The 21,109-nt window shown below is 45.4% G+C and overlaps 1 protein-coding gene across 2 annotated transcripts in view; it reads left to right on the top strand.

Annotated features, from left to right (window-relative positions):
* Positions 1-21,109, top strand: part of LOC126245396 (titin-like) — a 518,589-nt gene that overhangs the window by 28,754 nt on the left and 468,726 nt on the right. Inside the window, exon 1 of one of the 2 annotated variants that reach the window (XM_049948311.1) lies at positions 15,344-15,421. The exons of the other annotated variant lie outside the window; for it this stretch is intronic. The gene's annotated coding sequence lies outside the window, so the exon portion shown is untranslated. Of the gene's footprint in view, positions 1-15,343; positions 15,422-21,109 lie in introns of those variants that run through there. 2 annotated transcript variants of the gene reach the window in all.

Below are 21,109 nucleotides of genomic sequence, written 5' to 3'. Positions count from 1 at the left end.
TCAAAGATCATGCCGATACAGTGATGCTGACGGAGGAAAGCCTGCTGAATAGCCGCCTCTAGGAGGGTCAGGTTGTCGACTGTGGACCAAAATGTTCGGAATCCAAACCGAGAGCGGCCAAGGAGTTGCCTGATCTCTAACAGACAGACCACACGACGGTTAATCATCCGTTCCAGGGTCTTTCCTACACAGCTCGTCAAGGCGATACTCCGATAACTACTGAGACATGTGCGGCCCTTTCCTGGTTTGAGGAGAGGGGTGAGAATTACCTTCCTCCACGAGTTGGGGAAGACGCCTGTCTGGCATATTAGATTAAAACATTCGAGGAGGATTTCCTTTGACGCCGCTGGCAGATGTCGAAGCATGCCGTACTGGATGTGGTCGTGACCAGGTGCAGTGTAAAATCAGTGCCGATTCGAGCTCCCATAGGGAGAAAGGGGCGTTGTAGGCCTGCAACTGTTAGACCCAAAGTCCAACTTTTCCCTCTCGACAGTCGCATGGTAGCAACGAAACGCTATATCCTGGCTTGCATTGGCAGTAGTTTGTGCAAAATGCTGGGCCAGCATCTGAGCAATGTTTCTAGGTGTTGTTTGGAGCCACACCTCGTTCATCGGCGTCCCATACTTTTGAGGAACAAGTCGAACGATTGATGGGGTTCAGGAACTCATGCCATGACCGCTTTTTGCTATCTTTAATGACACGGCGAGCCCTGGCTCTCGCGATTCGAAAGGTTGTGAGATTGTCCGCTGTCGCGCGGCATTTAAACCATCGAAGAGCCGCAACCTGTCCTGGATAGCTAAATGGCCCCCTTCCGTCCACCAAGTGACAGGTCGCCTATGAAGGGGGCCGAAAGACTTTGGTATGGATAGATCAGCAGCATGATGGATCACATACGTGATGTAATCCACCCATTCCTGGACACTGTCACGGTGTTCAAACACAGCCAACTGGCCGAACAGCGTCCAGTTAGCCTTGCCAGTCATCCATATTGGTGGCTTCTGCTCCAGCAACACACGAGCGAGTAGCTGAAGGCGGCTTGGGAAGTGGTCGCTGGAATGAAGGTCGTCAATGACCTCCCAGTGAACAGAGTCGATGGCTGACAATGACCCAGTAGCAGCGCAGAAATGAGTTGGAGCACCAGCGTTTAGGATGCACAGCTCTCGAGATGTCAGGAGGCTCTCCAAAACTCGACCCCAAGGGTAAGTAGACGTTGAGCCCCTCAGGACATGGTGGGCAGGAGGAGAAATGGTCAGGGGAGTTGTGCGATAAGATCTGTGAGAGCCTCAGAACCTACTGCACCCAATGGAGGTAAATAAAGAGAACAAACAGTAAGCCTCTGACGTGCAGAAATTTCAGCTGCAATTGCTTGCAGGTTGATATCCAGAGGAGTGGTGCCCATTATTGACAAATGGCTCTGAGCACTATGAGACTCAACATCTTAGGTCATAAGTCCCCTAGAACTTAGAACTACTTAAACCTAACTAACCTAAGGACATCACACACACCCATGCCCGAGGCAGGATTCGAACCTGCGACCGTAGCAGTCCCGCGGTTCCGGACTGCAGCGCCAGAACCGCTAGACCACCGCGGCCGGCATTATTGACAAACACAGCAACCCCTCCTTTGGCTCTTTCCCCAGTCAGGTCATCCTTGTAAAATATAGTCCTGTAGTGCAGGGGCATCAGATGCTTTGAAATGTGTTTCCTGCAGATACAAGCGCAGAGGGCGCTGTGGGCTAGGAGTTTCAGTTCCTCCATGTGCGTCCTGAATCCATTCACGTTCCACTGTATAATGGGAGCCATCTATTATGGGGGGGGGGGGGGGGAGGTAGTACTTTCATCCTGACTTTCTGACACTGAGGGGAGCTCACAATGGGTGGAGGCTCAGTTTTGGAGCGAAATGGTTGCCCAAATCCGACATCAAGTCCCATAGCCTCTAAAGGAGAATCGACAGAGACATCAGAGAGGTCGATGTCGACATCGTCAGGCTGTTTTCTGCCCGATTCCACCAGTGTTTGACGTTTTGCCTTGGATTTTTGTCCTGGGTATACTTCGAACCCAGAATTGTGGTTGTGGGTGTGGCAACATTGGACAGTGTACCAGACGGAATCTTTGGAGGGGGAGGGAGCTCTACAATGTCAGCAACCACAGCTTTTTCTGAAGTTCTCGGCGGCGGAACAGGCTTAGAAACGACTGCAGCAGCACAAGTGCATGGACACACGCAGGTGTTAGTGCCGACACCAGCAGCCTCCGTTTGTGTCGCAGCGTCAGCTTTCCATGTGGGCTGTTTAGCAACTGAAGTGAAGGAGGTAGCAAAACACAGGGGCAGCATGGCATTATAGAGCTTTTTGCCTCAATATAGGGGATGCACTTAATAGTTGTAAGCTCCTGTATCTTCCAGATACACTTTGCAGTCCCGACTCTAGATGGGGTGAGGCCCAGAGCAATTCACACACTTCAATGGAGACAAATAATGGACACCTTCATGGGCGGCCTCGCCACACTTGCCACGAGTAGCTTCTCCACGACACTCAAGAGTAGTATGCCCAAAGTACTGGCATTTGAAACACCGCATTGGATTGGGTACATAAGGCCACACAGTTTAGCGAAGGCAACCTGCCTTAATTTGCTCAGGAGGTTTAGTGCTATTAAACGTCAGAATAAAGGAGTCGGACATCCACCTTCTTCTCTTGTTGGATTGTGTGTTGAAACCTACCAGCGGCCCACCCTTTCAGCTGGGAGGAGGCAAAGAAGATTTCGAAGGACCCATCTCGGTCCCACGAGCAGCTAGGGAACTAAAGTCCACCTAGACATAGCCCCCGTGCCTAGGTAAGCCTTATACAAATGAGGTACGGCAGGTTCCCCTGATGTTACCCGCTAACGACTGTTCCACCTCAACAGCCATGCATCTCATCAGCGCGCAGCACACCTTGAGACTGAGGTTTCTCTTATAGACGTTTATTTCATCCTCGCGATCCGGGCGGTCAAGCCGAGATCACCATACCCTGAGACACACTACGTTCCAGCGCTGAAGCATGCCCAGAGCTTACGGTGACAGGGGACTGGAGGCGCTTCTAGTTCCCAGCTCAGGAACACCGGGTTCGCCAAGCCCGTTCCCAGCAAATGAATGCCGAGCCCCTGGGAGCTATATATTTTTTTGCCGATTATGATGGTTATGCGGGATGCTTATTGCGTCATGTAAAACCATTTCAAGAAGTTCATTTTGCAGCGACGTTGCACCGTATAATACGTGGCAGAGTACGACAGATATGTCGATGACGACAGCAACGCAATCATTCTTGACCTAAAAGACAGTCTCTCAAACGGCGTAAGCTACCACTTAATTTATAAGTAAGTATTTTTTTAATATGCTGACAATAGCAAGGAAAATCCATTTTCAGTTAGAAAGCAATTGCAGTTTTAGTTTGTGGAGCTTTCGCAACTATTACGTTTCGATAATGTGTGTTATCGTTTGCACAATGCAGATAATTCTGAAACAGAACCTCCTGCGAGAATTTCTCGTAAGACAGCTCACGATTTAACACTATTTTACGATTGCGACTGGATTGAAGTCTGTATTTTAATAGCATTGTGGCTACAGCTACTTTCCAATATAGAGGAAGAACAAAGAAATCGATAAAGAAACAATAGAAAACTACTCAACGATGATTTCCCGTGTTTTCGTTGCATTTTCGTTTTTCGATGTGGTGTAGCACATAAGTGTTTCCTGTTTACAGTTATCACTATTTCACCTACTCATTTCGTTGGCGTCATTTATTTATTTGCAGTTGTTTCCTTTGCGTCATAATTGATTTCTAATTCATTTCTTCATTAATCATCAGTATTTCTGATATTTTTCTTTTGGTTTCATGTCTGGAACTGTAATCAGAATATTAACTCCTTTATTAAACGTTAAATTGCGAATTCTGTTTTTAATTTATGACACTGCACCGTCGATAAACGACTTCGCAGACAGAATGAGCGTTCGGCCCACTATGAGATGGTGTGTGCTTAGGGTGACCGTACTTGCCGATTAATCGCGATTGTCCCGTTTCTGAGCTTCAAAAATTTGTCCCAAGCCTTTCCAAAAAAACTAACAATATGTCATGATTTTCAAATGATTATTTTCAAATATTTCCAAACCCGTTGAAATATTTTCTTATTACCGATTTTATAAACTAACACTCGACGGTGTTATTCCTTATGTTAGCAGCCCCTGGTACATGTACAGAGTAAGCGCAATAATTCTGCTTGGCTTTGGCGTCAGCCTCAATTTCGCGTCTTGCCAGTACACGGTGCCGGTAAGTTATAACGAGTTGTAATAATCATAATTCCGAAATGGAAAGTAAAGTTTTCAGAAGAGCTTCAGCACAAATTCCCTTGCTTCAGTGCCACAAACAATGATTGTTCAGCAAAATATAAGATATGTGACTGTCCAGTATCCGTGTCTCGTGGTAGTTCTTCAGATCTCAACTATCAAAAAAATGGTTCGAATGGCTCTGAGCACTATGGGACTTAACATCTATGTTCATCAGTCCTCTAGAACTTAGAACTACTTAAAACTAACTAACCTAAGGACATCACACAACACCCAGTCATCACGAGGCAGAGAAAATCCCTGACCCCGCCGGGAATCGAACCCGGGAACCCGGGTCTCAACTATCACATGGATTCCTAGAAACACAGGAAGAATCTTCGATCGACAGTTTCCTCGCTAAAAATAACTAATATTTTATGATTTCAAACACAAAGGAGCAGAAAAACGTAGCTGCCAGCAGAAGGAAACATGTCATTCCATGTTGTTAAATACCACCAAAGCTATCGTTCTAATGACTGCATTGTTCAAATACAAAAAAGAAACTGAGTTTCGAACAATGCAGCAAATGTTTCACGCGGAAGTCGGCCGGGGTGGCCGAGCGGTTCTAGGCCCTACAGTCTGGAACCGTGCGACCACTACAGTCGCAGGTTCGAATCCTACCTCGGGCATGGATGTGTGTGATGTCCTTAGGTTAGTTAGGTTTAAGTAGTTCTAAGTTCTAGAGGACTGATGACCTCAGTAGTTAAGTCCCATAGTGCTCAGAGCCATTTGAACCATTTTTTTCACGTGGAAGAAACAAGTGTGAGGCAATTATCAACAATGTTGCAACTCCACATTCCCAGAAACAGGTAATAGCTGCTGCAAACAGTACAAGATACTTTTCGACAGCTACTGATACTAGTACCCATGAGCATCAGAAAATTTTTCCTGTGATAGTTCAGGATTTATTTATTTATTTATTTATTTTTGTAACTGAAGTTGAAAGGAAGGTCAAATTGATCGACCTTGATGAGTTAGAGTACGGGAAGTCTGATACAATTTCCAATTATCTTTGTCACGTCATACTATCATTTAATATAATTTAACATATCCTCAAAGTTTGTTGCATTTGGTGCAGACAACACTGATTGTAATATTTAGAGGTTAATGAAGAAAGAAGGAAATAACATTTTCACACATCTGAAAGCAGGATTAAAAACTCTTAACTTTGTTGGCATAGGCTGCTCAGCGCATGTTGTTCGTAACACACTTCTAAGTGTTTGTGTCGTGTTAACATGACGTTCTTCAACCATTTTCGTAGTTTCTCTATTCGTGTTGTAGAACTCACTGAGTTCATTGAATTTGTTGGTGTCACTTAAACAAATTTACTTTCTTTTTCCACAACCAGGTGGCCAGCTGTTGAATAGATATTAAAAATAGAGGAACCTTTGAATTGTTACTTTTTGTCACAGTCTTATTCAAAGTCCCCTCCAATCTTAAAGTTTTTTTCTGTGATCTTAGAAATTAGTGTTATTTACTTTTTGTATATTCACAAATAAGTGTATTCCAACATTCTGTTCTGAGCGGCGAGAAACAGAATAATTCCATAAGTATTAGCAGTCTTAAGTAAAGTTTTGAAAAGTCTAAATTCACGAAAACTAATGAATGATTGTGATCAGCAGTCTGTTAAGAAATTTGACATAGCAATATCAACATTTTAAGATGCGTTAGTAATCTGCAAAGAATTTTTCACTCTGCAGCGAAGTGTGCGCTGATATCAAACTTCCTGGCAGATTAAAACAATGTGCTGGACCGAGACTCGAACTCGGGACCTTTGCCTTTCGCGGGCAAGTGCTCTACCGACTGAATTTGGAAGGTGGGAGACGAGGTACTGGGAGAATTAAAGCTTCGGGTAGTTCAGTCGGTAGACTACTTGCCTGCGAAAGGCAAAGGTCCCGATTTCGAGTCTCGGTCCGGCACCTAGTTTTAATCCGTCAGGAAGTTTAATATCAGCGTTAGTAAACTGTTTATTCTCTTGTTTACTTGAAATATCTGTGTTTTCTATATTTCCATGGATGCTGCTCACAAAATTTTCAGTATGGTTAGTAGTTGAAGATACGTTAATGTGGCTAAAAGAAAAGGACGTTACAGTAAATAACAGTCTCTTATTTGATGAAGTAGTTCTCATTCAGTAACTCGCAAAACAAGTGGAAAAGGCAGTGAACAATGGAATTAGTTGATGGTGCGTGATAAGTGATGTAGGTTTGTCAGCTCTTGCAAATGTAATGAACAGTTCAGAAAAGCGCTATGAATGGCACATTACTTCTTTTCACCGTCTGCCCACAATGCAAGTGTTGAAAGAGTTTTAGCTTGCTATCGTCGCAGTGGATAGATGAGAGGAACAGGTTTACTGTGAGAAGTGTTAGGTGTGTTTTACTGACCTGTTTCAACCTCTGTAAATACAACAGTACTAATTTCTATTCTTATGTATTGGGCAAACCTGCGTCACTGAATGAAATTTCATCTTCAAAGAATTATAATTGTTGTATGGAATCCACAAGAACATCAATTCCTTGTGTTCATTCAAAACTTTTTCCAGCACGATTGTTACTGTATGTATTTCTACATTCTGTATTATGAATGTTACATTTCCCAACATGCCAATTTCTGAAAGCTTGAAATGTATTTCTTTACAGTTTTTCACACGCTTGATTACAATTACGCACATCAGTACAGGCTGCATTGCCAGGGGAAGAGGAAATTAGAATTAAAAGCGATAGTTAACGAGAGATTAAAAATAGTTTCACTTTTTGACCAGGAAAAGGTATGAAAATCCCACTATCGTCGGAAGAAATCATGGTCACCGTAGCTGTGCCTTTCTGTTTTGTCACCTCCAGTGTCGTGACACGGTACTACGACGGGGAGATTTCTGTGTGTGCCAAGACGGCAGAAAAAAAATTAATGACGTAACTTTATCGCTTACTACCCCTCGAATGTGCTGTATGGCGCATTCGACGAGACACCTGTCGCTGTCTTATAGCGATGAGAGCGCTTGGACCCAACGTCTGTTACCCGGAGACAAAACCAAATTAGGCTGCTGTAAGGGTGCTAGTGTGAACGGCCTTGCTTTATGGTTGTCAGACTCCAAGTGCATGTTGCACTTCTAGATCGTTCTATGTAAATCGGGGAATTATCACAGAGACAGACCCGGATCTACGATACTTCCGAACCAGGACTAAATATTTGATAGTGGCGCCTTCCCCCCCCCCCTCCCCTCCCACTCGAGCGTTTGAGATAGGACGTTAAAAATTTTAAAAATATCGCCTTTTTAAAAATATGTTCATTTTGTAGCGCACATCTTTCTGAAGGTTTGATACCGTATATAAAATATATACAGGGTGTTTCACTAAATGTGTTTGTAAGTTACGAAGTAATAGGCGGCGAAGATATTTACTTTCAGTTTGGGAGCTACAACTCTTGAAACTTTCAGGGGCAGATACCACACAAGCTGCGCATAACGCAATGCGCCTTCTGAATGTGGTACGGCCGAACTGTAACGTCGCTGGTGTCACGGAGCAACATGCGTCCTCGATGCGCCGTTTTAGATCATTTGGGGATGTGGGCTCAGTGACATAAACTCGATCCTTTAGATATCCCCACAAAAAGAAATCTAATGGTGTTAAATCGGGCGACTTTGCGGGCCATGAATGTGGACCATGGCGCCCCAACCATCCTCCTGCAAACCTGTTGTTTAGTTCTTCCACAATAGCACGCGCAGAATGGGATGGGTGACCATCGTGCTGCATCCACATATGGACCCTCGTGTGGACCCAAACTAACTACTATAAACGCGCGATATAACTGACCTGTCAGTGTACCTGGGAAGTAGTGTGGACCGATGATTTCATCCCCAAGGATTCCACACCATACACTAATAGACCGCCTACGTTGACGGTCGACAGGTCGTACCCACTGAGGATTGCCCGCGGCCCAATAGTGCACGTTATGGCGATTCACTGCACCAAAATTTGTGAACGTGAACTCATCAGAGAACATAACACCTTGTCAAGACTCCAGCGCGAAATGACGTACGGCCCATTCACAGAATGTAAGTCTCGCACGGAAATCTTTCCCCTGCAGCTCCTGGGTCAGTGACAGGCGGTACGGGTGAAACCTGTAGCCGTGTGCTATACGCCACACAGATGTGAGACTGACACCAGTGACTGCAGCAACGGCTCATAAACTGACATGACGGTCGTGGAGTACTGCAGCTAAAACAAACACCTCCGTCTCCTCACTTCTTGCAGTTCTTCGTCTGTTACTGCGGCACATTACCAAGGTGCCTGTTACCCGAAGTCGTTGTTGGGCACATAAGAACGTACTGGCTGCCGGAGCTCTTCGCCTAGGATATCTCACGGCGTACGCTATGGCTGCTTCAGTGGCATCGTGTCGGCACTCGCCGAGCATCAGCAACATGTCAACATACTCGTTGTTCGTGTATTTCATCTTCATCCGATGTCAGTAACTGTGGTATATTGCGCCCCATTTGTTTGCGTGGCTCGAACTGTCAGGTATACGGCCGTGTGAGGCGACAGTCGGCAGTCTAACAGCGCATCGAGGAAGCTTCTCGCTCCGTGACACCAGCGACCATGGAGGTATAAGGAGGGGAGATGGCACTATGGCCGTCTGCTGTACGTCTGTTTGAAGCCGGTGGGCCGCCATGTTTGATTGGTCAAAACAGTGACAGAGCTCTTGATAGAATTGCGTGTTCTTCATATTTAACGTTATGTCTGCGAAATAATTTCAGATGATGAGTGTTACAATGTTTACATGCATAACACAACGTCAGAATAGCTTTTTCAGGTGTTTTCGTTTTGTTTTTAATGCGTTTTTGCCCCAGCAATACAACTGATTTGGTCTCGTTAACTGAAGTGTTTCTTTTGGATACGAACTTCGAATGATGAAAAATAACAGTGTACAAAGCTCTTTTCAAACTCAAATCACCTTTTACTGTATTTGTGTCGATTTAAACTCACAGCAGAACCTGAAAGCTATGCTAGTTTACATACCGGATGATATTTCTTACTCGTTTACACACTTATACAAAATTTCATTTGTAAATACAAACATCGTTTGTGCTTTGTCAAGAAAAAATAAGCATATGAACCCACAGAGCCCTACGAGCTTCATTGATCGGAAATCTGAAATAAAATAAGAAGAAAACAGTTTCACAAAACGTAAACAAGGCCGCACATCTCACGAATATAAACGACAATATTTTACGAACGGGGCCACTTACGCATGGAACGTGATTCCCTTTAACTTGGTAGCACTATTCCAACGGTTAGTACACCCGTAAACAACGCAAACCGGCATTTTAAAATGAAAAAACCTTCAGCAGCTCTAGACAGTAGCACAATCGGAAACGAGTCTTCTGACCAAACTGCAATGGCGGAGCTCGGTTTCTGTCGGCTTCAAGTTTGTGACGTCATGGCATCTCCCCTCCTTATACCTCCATGCCAGCGACGTTACAATTTGGCCGCACCACGTTTAGAAGGCGCATTGCGTTATGCGCAGCGTGTGTGGTATCTGCCCCTGAAACTTTGAAGAGTTGTAGTTCCCAAACTAAAAGTGATAGGAATACAATTTAAATTGATGTATACACAGCTGGTGTTACTGATTCCAGTGCATGATAGAAACAACTATTGTTCCATTTAAAAATTGTATCTTTTTGCTGTAACTCTTTGGATAATAATACAATAACCTATGTTTTATAGCTCCGCAAACAGTGTAACGTTTCGTATGGTGACCTACCACAATAAATATTTCCGTCGCCTATTACTTCGTAACTTACAGAGGCAAACACAGTTACTGAAACACCCTGTATCTTCGAGGAAATGTAAGACAAGTTATTCGGTCTTCAGTGTGCCAAAGTGCAGTGCCATGCCTCTTCACAAAGCATTCTTCTACCGAACGCAACTGTATTTCGTTCTGTGGAGTTCAAACGTCTATATTTTGTAACGGAATTCATCAAACCTATCTTCAGGACAGTGGAAATTAAAATGTCCTGTGGTGCCTATCCTACTTCCAGTCGACCGGTTTCATATCCTAACCCCTTAAAAAAAAAAAAACAGTTAATATTAGGTGCCATTATTTGTGACCGGAAGAATAAGAATTCTTCAGAAAATTCGCACTCTGTATTGCCTAATAGCTGATAAATTTCTCTTTTTGTGTAACATAAAGTTAAATATAGGTAACATAAGACCAGAGAAGACAAGAGACAAGCAATACAGTAAACATTTCTTCAATCCTTAGTCCCAGCACTTTTTTCTCTTTAATGTTGCTCCAGCTTTACATGGCATGCTTTCCTTTCTGCTAAAGAATCTATTACCTCATCAAAGTTCGTCAACACGAATAGTACCCAAGAACAGCGTGGTTTCTCGATTTGATTACGTCTGTCTTGTTACTGTCTGCTAGATAAAACGCAATAGGCATTTCTAATATTGCAGCAGTTGTAGCACACGCCAAATAAGGAGACTGTTTTGACACAAATAATCATTTATCTACCTCATTTACATTATAACAACACAACAGAATATAATTCACGAAGTACCAATATGAAATGCCTATTAGGCCTACTACAAGCAAAAAGTTCTATATTTGGAAATAGTTTCACATTTCATTCAGATGCTCCAGTTAATTACGTTGAGATCGAAATGTAATAGTAATACGAAATTTTTATATAAATTTGGAATTGTCATATTCTATCATATAATTTTGTGTGATGTCCCCGTTTCTTCTCCTCCCTCATTTTAAGAAACACGCTTGTCATCACCAATCCTGCAACTATTCCTGCAGTTGTCAAAACTTATTCTCCGGTTGGCTTCGCTATCCCTGCCAGAATCGCCGGTTCAGTTATCCCGCGTTTATTTTCTTGTTTTCCGTGCTGTTTCGAGAATAGAACTTAAGCTGCTCCTAACCGTGGATTGTACAACTGGCCCTTAGTAGTGTAGCGATCTTGAAAAAAATTTCTGTCAAACTTATATTTTCTAGGATACACCAAAGAACATAATATGTATGAGAGCTAGTGTCTCAGGATGGGGCAGGAGAAGGTTACGATTGTGGATGGGGCGGTAATCAGTTACTCTCGCCTGCACAACAAATACGTAAACTTTATTTAAAGAGATTAAAATTTTTAAAAGAATCTCTTAAAAAACGCAATTGACAGTATGACGGCTGAAGGTCTTATCACAGAAAAAAATCCACAATTTTAGGGCCGAAGGCCACTCTAGCAATAACCTCAAACAACAAACGGCTGAAGGCCTGAATTAGAAGTCAGAAGAACAATTCCAAATAGCACACATCTTAACAAATACCTTGCTTTTAAAACAACTTTGCTTAAAAAAAACTTACTGTAACATGGCTGAAGGCCTTAACACCAAAGAAGTGAAATTATTGCTCGGCTGAAGGCCACACCAACAATAATTAAGAAGTTACAAATATCCTTAAAACAAACATCACAATCTAAGTAATCAGGACAGACCGTTCTCAGCAAGTGTTCCAAGGGTCGGCCTGGGAAGGTACTCATACGTAAGGTAAGGTGAGACAGGCAGCCAAGAGTTGTACTGACGTAACAGGATGACAACTCAAACTAGGGGAGCTTACGCGCCGACCGACCGACTAACCAATGCGCCTAACCTCCGATCACCGGTACAACGATGGAATATTTTTAGGCAAGTGCGAAGAGACAGACAGCAGTACGTCTTCAGAAAACACCCAAGACCGAAGGAAACACTAGAACGCTGCGGTGGCCGTGCGGTTCTAGGCGCTGCAGTCCGGAACAGCGGGACTGCTACGGTCGCAGGTTCGAATCCTGCCTCGGGCATGGATGTGTGTGATGTCCTTAGGTTAGTTAGGTTTAAGTAGTTCTTCGCTCTAAGGGACTGATGACCTAAGATGTTAAGTCCCATAGTGCTCAGAGCCATTTGAACCATTTTTTTTTTTTTTTTTTGATTTACCGCCTTATAAAGTCAGCCGGCCGAGGAAACACTAGAACCATGTAGACCTCCCAAAAAAATATGCACAGTAAAAAACAAGAGGCTGTCGAACTACACAGCGTGTCGCACAGCATCAACACGATGAGGAAAGTTTCACTGCCGGAAAGTACACTCACCTCCATGGCAGGTAACTGGGGTGTTAGCGGCCACAAGGCAGAAAATACCGCTGATTGCACTTCACTAATAAGAATAATAATAAATTCAATGATGAATAACAAGTAGAGAAAGATGGCTGCAATATTTCACCGCCTCGAAGCACTTCACTCGTTGCTGCCAGGCTCAGCGGCCCTGGGAGCAACAACCCGCAGACCAAAGGCGAGATCTCAGAATAGTCGAGGTTGCATTAGCAGTTAACTCTTCACTCAACTTAAACGTCCAGGGTACGGTGTGCAACGAAGTCGTCGCTCTCGCAGCTACCCCTCCTCGCTCCCGCCGCCAGCGGCCCCGGCTTGCCCCCGCGCTGCACAGACCTGCTCGCTGTTGCACCCCCAACCGATCTGATGTCCGTTCGTCACCTCCTCACCAAATCCAGTACGCAGACAGCATTAAAATAACTGCTCATTCAAAAACACAAGATACACACGGATCCGGGAAAACAATTCCACCAACTACTCACAATAGTAAAACCAGTCACTGTGAAACAACACGGGCGAATTATAAGTCGGCACAAACACAGAGAAGCCAGAAGCGGTCGGAAGACCAAATGCACGTCGTCCGCTGCGACGACCGACCGAACGACCAACCAACGGTCGTCCGCACTCAGGTCTGGCACGGGAAAGATACCAATATAAATCGTCGACTGACAATTTATTGCCATGAGGGCACTTCGACGGGTGGACACACACACACAAAGTTGAAAGTTGCGCTACTCGAATATCACGGTCCATTCAACGAAAACTCACTGACTCCGGTCCTTGACGTGGTCGTGCGCTCCCGCGACCACATCCTTCCGTCGGAGAGTGCATGCGTGTGGCCAGCGGTCGGGCGAGTACTAGCTGTCCTGACCTCACTGCTGCTCCGTCCCATCTCAACTAGCTCAACACACGACGACCTGGAAATACTAGAGGCCGCTCCAAAGATGGTACCACAATACGCGCTACCGATACGCGCTGGTGTTGCTACTCACGTACAGATAGGGCGAGCAAACGTAGTGGCGCCCGTGAACACACTAAGAAACTCTTGAGGCAAAACCAAATCTGGCTGTTATATAGGGTGCTAGCGTGAATGGTGCTGCTTCCACCCGCTCCTTCCGCCTCCTTGATTTCTACCTCACCATTTATGGCCGTCCTATCCACCTCACTCCTACCCTCATATACCTTGGCCTCACACTCGACCGTCACCTCACCTGGACTCCCCATCTCCTTACCATCCAAAACAAAGCTCACAAACGCCTCCTGAAACTCCTGTCCGGCCGGACGTGGGGTCTGCATCCTTCCACCATCCTTCGCACCTACAAATCCTTGATCCGCCCCATCGTTATGCCAGCGTAGCATGGATTTCCGCCCCTCCCCGGTTCTATAAAACCCTCCAAATCCTCGAACGACACGCGCTCCGCCTCACCTTCCGCATCCGCCTTCCGTCCCCCACGCGCTTCCTCTATGACGGCATCCCCTTCCCCCACCTTCTCCTTTTCCTTGAACACATCCGCACACTATATATTGTCCGCCGCCTTGATCCTCCTCACCCCCTGGTGTCCCCCTTCCTCTCCACCCCCAACCAGTTGCCGCGCCTTTCCCGTTGTGTCCCACCCTCTCTCCATCTCCACACCCTCCATCTCCCTTCCCACTGCAACTTCCACCGTCTCTCCCTCCCGGATGATGAGCTTCGCCCTGACATATACCCTTCCTACCAACTGTAACACTATCTTCCTGCCTCCTCCTCAGGGCTCCCTCTCCTCCCCCTCCCTCCTCCTGAGCGGCTTCCCCCTCCTCCCCCTCCCACCCTTGTGCCCCCTTTCAGTGTCTCTGCATTCCTCCTGCTCTGTCTTCCCTCTTCATCTCCCTCCCCACGTGTTTCCTGCCTCTTCGTGTACCCGCTGACGCCCCTACTCTCTTCATCCTGCCACTTCCCCTGCTGCCCCTTGCTCTTCCCTCCTTTTCCATCATCTCTGACCTTTTCCTAGGCAGGTCCCACCTGGCAGTTTTATTCTTCGTCATGTGTGCTCCAAGTGGGTTTTAAGTGTGTTCTTCAAATTGGTTCAAATGGCTCTGAGCACTATGGGACTTAACATCTATGGTCATCAGTCCCCTAGAACTTAGAACTACTTAAACCTAACTAACCTAACGACATCACACAACACCCAGTCATCATGAGGCAGAGAAAATCCCTGACCCCGTCGGAAATCGAACCGGGAACCCGGGCGTGGGAAGCGAGAACGCTACCGCACGACCACGAGCTGCGGACTGTGTTGTTCTGGAGTGTCTTCTCTGTGTTTTAAGATTCGCCAACTGTGTTTTTTAACTTTCTGGTGACTTTTTTAACTGTCCCCCATGAACGTCTCCATGTCAGTCTATTTTTACGTCCATTTTCTCCCATTACTCTGTTTTATGTCCCCCTTTTTTATCGCCTTATGTATGTAACATTTTATTCTTATTTTAGTTGTCGTGTCACTCGGCTGAAGAGCGGCGGATTGTGCCGCTGACAGCCCTCCCCTGCCCATATGATGCAGGGGAATGAGATCACAATAAAGAAAATAAAAAAAACGGTGCTGCTTTATAGTTGTCAGGCTTCAAGTGCATGTGAAGCTCCAAAACAATGTGAATCGGGGAGTTATCAGACAGAATGATGAAGGACAGGGGGAGTGTGTTTGAAGATGGAATGGGAGTGTTGAGGTGCGAGTAGGAGGCTGCAGCAGGGCAGGTGCAGGTGAGATGCGGCGCGTGGGCTGCGCGCTGCAGCTGGCCGGCGGTGCACGCGGCGACGCCACGCCAGATGGCGCTGAGCGCGCGCGGCGGCGGCGGCGGCGGCGGCGGAGGCTCGGCCGCAGTGCTCCTCCGTCCTCCGGCGGACCAAGACGTCACCTGCCTGCACGCACGCCGCCGCCACGCCGACGAGACCGCGCAGACGCCGTAAGTACGACCGCCACCTGGCCGCAGTCTCACCGCTGTCGAGCACGACGCTGTCCTAACGATCACAGCCGCACCGCTCCTGCATCCTCTCGTGCGTCGCCGTGGCCGCTCACCTCAAGTGATTGTAAATATGTTCTGTGACGTGGTGATGGAAACGCCGAGCTATTACAGAAGGCGTCTCGAATATTCTTCTTGGTAGCTACACCGTCCTTTTCACGAGCTAAGCACAAGCTGTTGTGGATCTCTTCAGCTCTCGTTTAGCTCAGCCTTGGACCTGACAAGTGGATTTTGCAAAGTGAATATGCGTTCCGTTTAGCGCCCTGTCAGAGCAGAGATTGTAGTTCGACACTTTTCTCTATGTCGATCCGTGTGATCAGATGTCTGAGAAGTAGTATCTTTGGACAATATTTGTCTATAGTCTCTAGTGAACCATCCTTCTGGAAATCTTTTTTCTTAAAGAAGATCCAGCGATAATATAAACCATGTGTTGACATCAGAAATGAAATTCCAGCTACATTCACTAATGCTGTTATGGTTGTTTCTGCGAAATAATACATCCAGTGTAGTTAACTTTAACGGTGAATTTATTCGTGAAAGTGTCATCACAATCCATAAAATTTTGATCCTTGTGGAGCACTTTCGACCGACAGGAGAAATCTCGCATTGAATGATGATTGCAATCTTTATTTATCAGAGCGAATACTAGACCTTTTTGTCTGTCGTGTGTGTCTCGTCAGTTGTACGTGTGCGCGCGCGCGCGCGCGCGCGCGCGCGCGTGTGTGTGTGTGTGTGTGTGTGTGTGTGTGTGAGAGAGAGAGAGAGATGTCCTTGGGTTAGTTAGGTTTAGGTAGTTCTACGTTCTAGGGGACTGATGACCAAAGATGTTAAGTCCCATAATGCTCAGAGCCATTTGTGTGTGTGTGGTGTGTGTGTATTTTTTGAGAAGGGAGGAGGGTGGCATGGAGGAGATAATGAACTGAAAGAGGGAGGGAGAAATTGTGCTCTAGTGCCGCGTCAAACTGAAATAAAAAAGCCCAGACCGATTCAAGAAGTCCAAGCAGAAGAACCTGCTGAGATTCTTTTGGCACCGTTGATCACGCATCAATTTAGTGACAGTTGCAAGCCGTTCATGGCAGCGTCTCCAATGCCAAAAGTTACAGCTCGAATGTCAACGAAACGAAGTAACAGCACGGAACAACTCTCAAGGTTACTAGAGACAGAGAGCTCCAACGTTGTCAGGTAAGAGTGAAAGAAAGGGGGGGCGAAGCTATTAAGAAATTTGACAGCACTGACTCAAGGAAACCTCTTAACATATACAGTATATCAAGATGTCTGAAGCCGAACGGTGATTTGGATTAGGCTCCTGTGGGTTTAGCTCAGTTGGTGAAGTCTCGTTTCCAAACCACTTCTAAACCATTTAAGGACTTCACATTCAAGGAAGATAATAAATAATGCTTAAACAAGCAATGTTAGAAATTTATTAAATGTAGTATCATTAATTATTGCGGGGATCACTTTTTTGGCTGACCAAAATGTGCACAGTGATTTGGTGCAGCTGAACATGCTTTTGTTATCTGTTTCTGTCACCTGAGAAGCTCCATGTATTAAAAAGAACTGCAGTCTTGCGTAAAACGTGCATGTGAAACACTCAAACTGTTGTCTTCCCGAAGTTCTTAAACCGTAGGCCTTCACAAAAAAATTTTATCATGAGTAAAACTGTGTAACATCAGGCATATCATACCTGGTGAACCAAAAAAAAAGTGTAATTGCATTTAGTATAGCGGAATAACCCGGTCTGTGTCTGGAATGAGGTACAAAAGTCATTGACATCTGATCCGGAAATTCAATACGAAAAGAAACCTGTGGAGCGACAGAATGGAAAGCAGTTCATTGACAGGTTTTGTGTGATAGATAAAGCTCCAGAGTGCCAAAAAATACGCATAGATTTTTCTGAATCGTCATCTTAGTCATGATACATGTTTACAATGGATTAATACTTCTGTTTTTGTACTGTGTCCGATTTCGAGTTCAGTGAATCATTTTCGTGCTTTTGTAACAGCCTCTGTCTTAAGACATGCATAACGTTGGCTCCGCTATCTGATGTTTAGTATTCTTCGCACTGCAAGAGGAAATAAAATTCCTATACATTCAAAGCGTCTCACGTAACGTGGACAAATCACAAATGATTCCAGATATCGATACGAAGTTTTTAGCAAATTTTCGCGCTCCAAGGGGTGAATGATCTCCAACTCGATTTCATGCACTAAGATACTGAACGAAATATTTTTAATGAAACTGCGAATTATTTGCAGCGTCATCCGTGAAATGTTTTATGTAGAGGCTCTAGTAACATAACGCTTGATATCATATGTGTCGTGAAACATTTGCAAAATTAGCCAGGGAGTGTAATAAATGTGAGGATAATTGTTTCAACAACTTTGCCATATAAACATTGTACTTTTCCAGCTGCCTTGGCCTTCTTATTTAGAAATATTTTAGTGCAATGAAGGAAATGTATCACTACACTAACTGAGCGAGGTGATAAGAAGACTGGGCTCGTTTCTGGCAGGACTGCAGGTCGTGTGCCCATCCGACCATCTACGTTAGGTTTCCTGCAATGTGAGTGTTGAGTCTCTAATGACATCATCGTCGACGGGACTTGAAAACCTCTACTCTGGCTGCTGGAAACCTGTTAAGGAGTACGTAGTTCCAATAAGGAAACTGAAGCTGACCTGCACTCGAAGGTTGCTTTGAAGATCACAGTACTTTGCTAGGTGGTTTACTCTTGCGTTCCTCTGAGTTGGAGCAGATTTACATTGCCGGTTACAGGGGACCTACAATGTAATGTGGACGAGTCACGCTGCTACTCGCTTTCTTTCGCATTTCGAAAGCATTGCCAGAGACAAGGGGAAGGGATAGAATAAACCCTGAGACAGACTGGTGGATCGGACACCAGATCCTTGAACTTGAAGACCTAGTGTTGTGCCTCATTGACTAGACTACAAATGGCACACTAGAAGATCGCACTTTTTCGATTGGTGAATGTCGGCTGACTTCGGATTCTACGAAATGTTTACACTCGTTGCCAGCATTGTCCAACGTAGCAATAAGCGGCCATTGTGAAAACAGTGTTGACTAAAAAAAAAATGGTTCAAAAGGCTCTGAGCACTATGGGACTTAACATCTGTGGTCATCAGTCCCCTAGAACTTAGAACGACTTAAACCTAACTAACCTAAGGACATCACACACATCCATGCCCGAGGCAGGATTCGAACCTGCGACCGTAGCAGTCGCGCGGTTCCGGACTGCGCGCCTAGAACCGCTAGACCACCGCGGCCGGCTGTGTTGACTCCTGTGCGGTTATGTGTGGTGGTTACTATTATTATTACTCAGAAAAATGAGCGAACAGGCTGTACTTAGTCCCTCAAGCAGCTAGCCGTCTACTTTTGTGTCACTTCTGTGATGCATAAAATCATCACGAGTTCTTTCCTATTACAAGCTGTAAGCTGGCTGTCTTGGGAGGAGGAGGCGGAGCTTGTACCAGCAGCCAATTAGGCTTTCGCTCCCAGCATCCTCTACGGAAACGCCACCTTACCGTGTGATATTAGTGTAGTATCTGGTGAACTACACCGAGGCGACAATAGCCATGGGATAGCTCCTAATATCGTATCGATCCTCCTTTTGCCCGGCTTAGAGCACCTGTTCGACGTGGCATGGACTCAAAAAGTCGTTAGAAGAGTCCATGCTGCCTGTAAAGCCGTTCGTAATTGCCAACGTGTTCCCGGTGCAGGATTTTGTGCGCTAACTGAGCTGTCGATTATGTCCCGTAAATGGCCGATGGGATTCGTGTCAGTCCATCTGGCTGGCCAAATAATTTGCTCGAATTGTCCGACTAATCCGAAAAATTGTGGCCCGGTGACATGGCGCTTTATCATCCATAAAAGTTCCATCGTTGTTAGGGAATACGAAGCCTATGAAAGGCTGCAAATGGTCAGCAGGTGACCGAACATAAGCATTTCCAGTTAATGATCGGTTCATATGGACCGGAGGACACCGTCTATTCCATGTGAACACAGCCCACACCATTTCGGACCCATCACCAGCTTGCACAGTGCCTTGTTGACAACTTGCGTCCATAGCTTCGTGGCTTCTGCGCCACACTCGGACCCTACCATTAGCTCTTACCAACTCATATGACGAGGCCACGGTTTTCCAGTCATCAAAGGCCCAACCAGGCGCTACAGGCGATGTCGTGCTTTCAGCAAAGGCACTCTCGTCTGCCATCTGCTGCCATAGCCAATTAACGCCCAATTTCGCCGCACTGTCCTAACGGATACGTCCATCGTACGTGATTCCTGCGCTTATTTCACGCTGTGTTGCTTGTCAGTTAGCGGTGACACCTCTATGCGAGCGCCGTTAAGTGTCCGAGGTGAGAGGTAATGCCTGAAATCTGGTATTCTCGGCACACTCTTGAGAATGTGGATCACGATATTCTGAATTCCGCAACGATTTTCGGAATGGAATGTCCCATGCGCCAAGCTCCAACTAGAATTTCGCGTAAGTCTGTTAATTCCCATTGTGGTGCCGAGCACGTCGGAGACCTTTTCACACGAATCACGTGAGCGCAAATCACAGCCCCGCCAATGCACTGCTCTTTTGTACATTGTGCACGTGATACTGATGCCATCTGCATAGATACATATCGCCATCCCACGGCTTCTGTTAACTCAGTGTAAAAGTGTTGAAACGTCACCTTAGAAAAATTTATGAATGACTGTTCTCATAGACCTCTTACATTATTTGATTTTTCAAACAGCTGAGCAGAACTGAACGTACTCAGACATTTCTCTCCTTACTTATTCTGATCAACACTTAACTGACACACAATATTTTTAGCGCAACGAAATCTGACTTCCAATAATCTCTACAAAAGAATGGCCCTGACTAGCAGTAACCTATACCTTTCATGAATCACTTACCTTATAAAAATATTCGTTACTCGAACTACTGCAATACAGCGAGCGCCACTACTGCCAGCTAAATAAAAGATTCTAACTACTGAAGGCACTAACTACTGGTACACATACTTTTGATAGAGAACAAACAATGTGATGTGGGGAGTGAGATGGCGGAGTTTTGAGAGCGGATGATCGGGACGTGTGTCTATCAGAGACAGTAAAATTGTAAGACTGGATGTCATGAACTAATATATATATATATATATATATATATATATATATATATATATATATATATATATATATATATATATTAGTTCATGACATCCAGTCTGCTGGTGGCTCACCTCCAACTGCGCAACGCTACGCGCTGTTCGCATCCAACTGCCCAACACTACAATGGCGAATATTCCAACAATGCCAACCAGCCACAGACTGCACACAGCACAGCCAGTGATTTTCATACACACCGCTAGGTGACGTTACCAACATAAAAACCTAAACAGCCTACTTACAGTGTACTATATTTTATCATCTGACAAATCGCTGTTATCGTAGTGAACATTCCCTTTCTGGCGAACGTTGCGTCAGGAGAGCATCATGCGGCATTCTTTCGATCTCTTCAGCACGTGTGTGTACGTGTACGTGTGTGCGCGCGCGCGCGCGCGCGCGCGTATGTGTGTGTGTGTGTGTGTGTGTGTGTGTGTGTGTGTGTATGTGTGTGTGTTC

Source organism: Schistocerca nitens, chromosome 1 (genome assembly GCF_023898315.1).
Source record: "Schistocerca nitens isolate TAMUIC-IGC-003100 chromosome 1, iqSchNite1.1, whole genome shotgun sequence".
Taxonomy (NCBI): domain Eukaryota; kingdom Metazoa; phylum Arthropoda; class Insecta; order Orthoptera; family Acrididae; genus Schistocerca; species Schistocerca nitens.
The sequence above is the reverse complement of the archived record's forward strand: the minus strand, read 5'-3'. Positions and strand labels throughout refer to the sequence as shown.